Source organism: Lynx canadensis, chromosome B2, assembly GCF_007474595.2.
Source record: "Lynx canadensis isolate LIC74 chromosome B2, mLynCan4.pri.v2, whole genome shotgun sequence".
Taxonomy (NCBI): domain Eukaryota; kingdom Metazoa; phylum Chordata; class Mammalia; order Carnivora; family Felidae; genus Lynx; species Lynx canadensis.
Window position 1 is genome coordinate 151694623 of NC_044307.1, and position 6368 is coordinate 151700990.

The window sequence follows — 6368 nt, forward strand, 5'->3', positions numbered from 1 at the left end:
AATCGGAGGAAGGGGCAGCCCAGGCCGGTGCCCGCAGGGCTCCAGGCCAACCCGCAGAGGGTCTAGAGTCCCTGCGCGAAGCTGGGGGTCAGGGGCGCGGGCTGGCGGGGGAGAGCCAACTGGCCCTCCCTTGCTGGGTGCGCGGGGGGCAGGGGAGGGCGCGGAGGGCACGGGGGGCACGGGGGGGGGCGGGGCAGCCCCGGGCTCCGTGACGGGCCAGCCGGGGCTGCGCGACACGCGGGGGCCGGGCGCCGCTGGCTCGTGCGATCCCACAGCGTCACACATGTGTTCTCCCCTCATCCCTGCCTGGGTCCGAGTGAGCAGAGGCTGCTCCTGCCCCCGCTCTGGGCGCCAGGCTTCCGGGAAGGGGGAGGCGCGGCGGAGTACGACTCCTGTGTGAGTGTGCCCAGGGCTGGTAGCAGGAGGAGAAAATTCCTGAGAAAAAAGCTCATGTGGCTGGAGGCCCGGCAGGATGAGGTCACGGGCTATTTAAATTCCTGGCGTGTCCCGAGCCCTCACACAAAAATGCCAGAGGCGGGACTGGGGGTCAGATGCGCGGGGCCGCCGGGCAGGCAGGCGGCAGAGGGGCTGTGGGGACACCCCTTTCCCTGGAAGAGGTGATAAAATGAGACGGGACGGGCAGAAAGCCCGGGGGCAGCCCCACGCCCGCTCTGTGACGCTAAGTCCGCTTCCGGGCCTCGGCTTTCCCCTCTGTGAGATGGGCGCGTACCAGAGCGCATCGAGTCAGAAGCGGCTTCGGAGCCGGCCCAGGCGGCCCGGGCGCACAGCACAGGTGGAGAAGGCCCGGCCTCGAGGGCTCCCCTCTGCCCTTCCGGTGACGCAGCAAGCCCAGGGCGTCAGCAACCTGTCAGGGGTCCCCACACCCCTCGGGCCGCCGAGGAAGCAGGGACGGGACTCGGGCAGCAGGCGGGAGCAGAGGGGCGAGGCCAGGCCGCTGGAGCCCGGCCGTCCGGGTGTGGACACGGGAGCGGCAAGCCCCTGCACCCTCGGGGCGCATCTGGCTTCGGAAACATCTGAGGTGCTGTGAAAAGAACAGAAGCCCTCGCCGGGGGCTGCTCGCTCTCCAGCTGCGTAGGTGGCCCGGGGACCACGAACCCCTTGAGCCAGCCGCGGGGTGCCCGGGGAACGCGGGAGGACCCTGCTCGAGGTCGGGATGCTGGTGCTCAGCTCCGGGCACTGACGCCCTTCGGCCCCCTCCCGGCCTCTGCGCCCTCGCCTCGGGCAGGGGTCTCAACCTCACCCTCGCCGGCCGCCGCCCGTGTGGCTCCAGGCCCTGCCACCCGCCTCTGTCCAAACGCGCCCCGCACGAACCCCACATCCACAAGAGGGGCCCTGATACGCTCACCTTCCCCGCCCCCACGGACAAGAGGGCCGTCCACCCGCCTTTCGCAGATGAGCAGGCGACAGTAGGGATGTAGCTTCTCGGGCGAAGACGCCCGTCTTCCAGATGCTTCTCTCTCCGGGGAGGCCCCTGCTCCGCCCCGGGTGCCAGGCTGTGAGGCAGCCCCACGCCGTCCCCCGCCTGGCCCCCTGCTGAACCCCGGCCCCAGCCGCCAGCTGGGCCTTCCACCCGCCGCGACAGGACGCTCCCCGGGGACAGCAGGCACGAGGCGGGCAGCTGCACCCCAGGAGTCCCACTAATCCTTCTGCACGGACAAGACTCCAGGCGAGCAAGGAAAGGAAAATGCCTTCTCGTGGGGAGGCCGAGAGCCCCTGCGGCGGACTGCTTGGCAGACGTTGAGGACGTGTAAGCCGCCTGCTGCTGCTGGGTTTCCCGTCGTTGGGCCCTTCTGCCCTCTCCCCGGGGGGCCCAGAGGGACACTGCGCGAATGACACCGGCTGTGCCCTGCTACAGCCCCAGTGGCCACCATCGTCCAGAGAATAAACCTACTCCCAAGGTCTTCTGTGGTCAACCCTGCCCACTTCCTGCCTCCTTCAGGCTTCCTCCCCTGGCCCCATCGCCTTTCTATGTCTCAAACACTGGTCCTTCTGCCTGAAAACTTTTCCTGTCAGCTGCTCACATGGTTGGTTCTTTCTACTAATAGTTATTCAGGTCTCAGGTCCAAAGTCTCCTCCAAGAACAGCCAACCCAAGACCCCCCCCCGACCCATCCCCTCCAACCCAAGACCCTCCCCGCTCCATCCCAGTCAACCCAAGACCCTCCTACCCATCCTGTCCAACCCAAAACCCTCCACACCAATCCCAGCCCTCCCCCGGCCCATCTCAGCCCACCCAAAATCCTCCCACCCATCCCAGATGAACCTAAGACCCACTCTCCCATACCCATTCTGTCCAACCCAAGACCTTCCTCCCTCCATCTCTGCCCACCCAAGACCCTCCCCCATCCCGTCCCAGCCAACCCAAGACCCTCCCCCGGCCTGTCCCAGCCAACCCAAGACCCTCCCCCAGCCCGTCCCAGCCAACCCAAGACCCTCCCCCGGCCCGTCCCAGCCAACCCAAGACCCTCCCACCCATCCCAGATGAACCTAAGACCCCCTCTCCCATACCCATTCTGTCCAACCCAAGACCTTCCTCTCTCCATCCCTGCCCACCCAAGACCCTCCCCCATCCCTGCTACTCAGCACTGGCCTCCACCACCCTGCATGGCATTTCACCACCTCCCCTACTTCCTGTTGCTCCATGGTGTGCCTGTCCTCTCACCACACTCTGCTCTGCACTAGAACAGAAGGCCCCAGAAAGTGAGGGCTCGTCTGCCTCACCACTGCTGTGGCCCAACCTGGAGGAAGTGCTTGGGGTGAACGCTGGCCAGATTAGTTGAATGAACAAGTGTCCGTGAGGATGCCCTGCTCTCAGCTGTGTGTGTGGGGCACAGCTAGCTGGGGAGGATGGAGAGTCACGTACATGTTTCATCCGGAATCCAATTTCTCCTTGACATGTGCTATCAGAGGAGAATGTCTGATCGCCCAGCAGAAACTCATTAATTAACATCTTTGCCCACTTGCTAAGTCAATTGGTATAAAAGTAATAAACACCACATGCCGGAAGCCACCACACTGGAAACTGAGTGTATTCACTGTAGTCGTGAGGCTCGGCCTCAAGAGGGGCGAGGGCGTCCAAGGGCCGACTTCTCACCGAACTCCTTAGCTGAGCCTGGGGACGCGTCAGGGAGTCTGCAAGCGCGGCTGCCGCCACCGGGAGCGGGGACCGTCTGGAGCGGCGCTCATGCTGGTGTTGGCAGAAACCTTCCGTCCATGTCGCTTTCTCAGGCTGCAAATCACGGTGGGCCGGTTACACACAGACAGACGGGGCTCCGGGGCCCCGTGTGCAGGGGGAGCAGGGGAGGGAACCAGCGGCCGTGTTCAGAAGACAGAGCACCAGTGGAGGGGCGTGCCTGGCCCGGGTGGAGGGGAGGACAGATCCGGTTCCGAACAATTGGCCGCTGGAGCATCACTGGTGGAAACCGGAGGTGGAAGTCGCCCCACACTCTGCACTGGCGGCGAAAGACACCATTTATTAAGTGCCTACTGTGTGCCAGCCCCCCCCCCCACCTTGCCTCCTAGACGCCCATCTCGGCTCTCACAATAAGACCCTGCGGTGGATGTTACCAGCCGAATTTTACAGAAACTAAGGGTCGAGAACTTACAGTAGCTTGTTGGGGGCACCAGGCAGCAGCGCTGACCAACCCAAACCTTGGCCCTCCTGCCCTGCTGTGTCACCCAGCTTGCCAGGGTGTCCCTTGACCGGCTTGCTGGGGTGTCCCCTGCCCGGCTTGCTGCTGTGTCCCATGGGAAGGGAGTGAGCGGAACCAGGCAGGGTGCGAGGCTCCTGGGAAGCCAGAGGGACCACAGATGGCCTTGTTTGGGTTCAACGAGGAAACAACGTTCAAAAGAAAACCCGGCGATCTTGTAAATGGGGTTCTGGGTTTGCGGCAGGGCAAACCCCAGGGACGAGCCAAGGCGTGGTAGAGGCTGCTGGCCTTTGCCCCCTGTCACCCAGTGACAGGCCAGATCAGGGTGGCCTCAGGACCAGGGTTTGGGCAGCTTCCAATCCCAGAAGGTTATTGGAGTTGGGATTAAACAAGAGCATAGAGAGAAAAAGGGGCATCTCCTGTGACTGAAGCAGGAAGGAAATTGGTGACCCCTCCCTGGAGAAGTCAGAGGCTGCGTCCCCAGCCCCACAGGTGACATCAGCACTCACCTCACGCAGACACACAGATACCGGGTGACAGGTGACATCGGTGCTCACTTCATGCAGACGCCCAGACACCGGGTGACAGGTGACATCGGCACTCACCTCTCGCGGACGCCCAGACACCCGGTGACGAGGCCTCTGCAAGGTGGCCGCAGACGTCACCCCCAACAGAAGCTGGCTCCAAATCCACTTACAGGCGGCGCGTGTTCCACAGACCGCGGAACAGCTGCCGTGCTCAGGAGGCCGGTGAGAGCAGAGTGTGCGCTCAGTTTCTTTCCATGGAGATTTTTGTTACGGACGTTTGTGCTGTCGAACATGATACGGATGACTAGTGCTGTCATTTGCCTCACACCCTGGAGACGGCCGCGCTCTTACACTCGACCTTCCGGAACAACCGGGGCCCCAGAGGGTCCCGACTGCTGCAGACGCGGCCAGGCCGGCGCACCTGCATTAGTGTCGGGGGCGTCTCTGCAGCCTTTGCCCACACTTGCTAACCTTCAGGAGGGCTTTGCCCCACATCGTGTCACCCGGTGTCTTCTGGGAGGGAATCGGGTTGGTGCTGAATCACCCCGCGCGCTGTCCTGGGAGAACACGCACATGGAAACGGGGTTTCACAAACAGATTCATGTGACTGACATTTGCACAATATTTTTGTGATTAGGCAGGAATCTGAGCACAGAGACAAAGGGGAGACGCTCGGGCCAGCGGCTTTGCGCTCACTCACCACTCACTCGGCGTGCGTATTTGTGCACCATGTTATTACGGAATTTTTATTTAGTCAAAAAGGGCAGAAGAATTCCAGTGATTATAAAACACCCCAGCTAGCAGGACAGATACAAACGTGACTCCCAGTATTGAGCAAGCTTAACCTTGCAAAGTGCAATCACAGGAAAGGGTCCAGAAGTTTCTTCTTTCTTTTCAATGTCATTGCAAGTCGGTGATAAGGCCTCATTTTGCAAGACGTCCCAATCTGCATAACCTCATGAGAAGGGCTCACAAACTTCATTTTCTAGTCAATTTTGGATTGTTTTCAAGAGCACTTGGCAAACCCGACGTATCAGCCGGGGCTTTCCAGGGAAACAGAACCAACAGAACAGAACCACAACCTACAGGATTTGCCAGAGGGAGCTGGCTCACGTGACAACAAGGCTGGAGACCCAGGATGTGCAGGCATCCAGCCGGAAACCGGTGGGGGAGGGCCAGTAGTTTAGGTCCGGCCTGCCTACGCAGCCGGAGGACCGGGAGGACCGATGTCATTGCCATCTGAAGGCCAGCAGGCTTGAGACCCAGAAAGAGTCAATGTCTTCGTTAGAGTTCGAAAGCCGATGTCCCAGTTCCCACAGGCAAACGGAGCGTCCTCTTATTCCAGGGGGCTCTGCCTTTTTGTTCTGGATACGCCTTCCACTGACCGGAGTGGGCCCACCCACATCAGGCACAGACCGGTCTGCACAGCTGACATCACGAAGGTCATAAAAGCAAACACTGTTGGTCTAAATCTTTAATCTGAAAGTGCTTCGTATCGTATTCATTTCATTCTTTTGATTTTGAAGCTGTTGAAAAATGGGAAAACATAACAGATATTTTCTGTAATTGAAAAGTTTAATAAAGTATTTTGTTATGTTGATTCAGAAGAGCACTGAGAAAAGCCGCATGAGATGTTTTCCTTTCATTTTTCTCTTGGGGCACCTGGTGGCTCAGTGGGTTAAGTGTCCGACTCTTGATCTCAGCTCAGGTCATGATCTCATGGTTCATGAGATCGAGCCCCGTGTCGGGCCCTGTGCTGACAGTGCAGAGCCTGCTTGGGATTCTCTCTCTCCCTTTCTCTCTGCCCCTCCCCGCTTGTGCACGTGCTCTTTCTCTCTCTCAAAATACATAAATAAACTTAAAATTTTTCATTTAGGAGTCTACTAATTTATTGGATAAAGCACCTGGCACAGTTTTAAGAACCTAGGAGGGATGCACATTTTTCATTGAAATTGTCAATTCAAAAATGAAGCCAGTGGTCCAAAGCCAAAGGAAAATTGTGCAAAACAAAGTAACGTTTGGGCTATCCACGAACCAACAAACGTTGTATAAAAATGGTACAACTTTACTCGGATTTCAGCATTTGTTTCTCCGTATTTATTCTACGAATATACGTGTCTTTGGCCAAATGAGGAAATCTACTGGGGCACCTGGGTGGCTCAGTCAATTAA

General features: G+C 59.2%; 1 long non-coding RNA gene across 1 annotated transcript; it reads right to left on the reverse strand.

Annotated features, from left to right (window-relative positions):
* Positions 1–3033: 3033 nt before the first annotated feature.
* LOC115513465 lies at positions 3034–4719 on the reverse strand. The gene is made up of 2 exons (XR_003968704.1): positions 4276–4719; positions 3034–3472 (listed from the first exon to the last, which is right to left on the reverse strand). It is a non-coding gene; the product is annotated as an uncharacterized LOC115513465 (long non-coding RNA).
* Positions 4720–6368: the final 1649 nt, after the last annotated feature.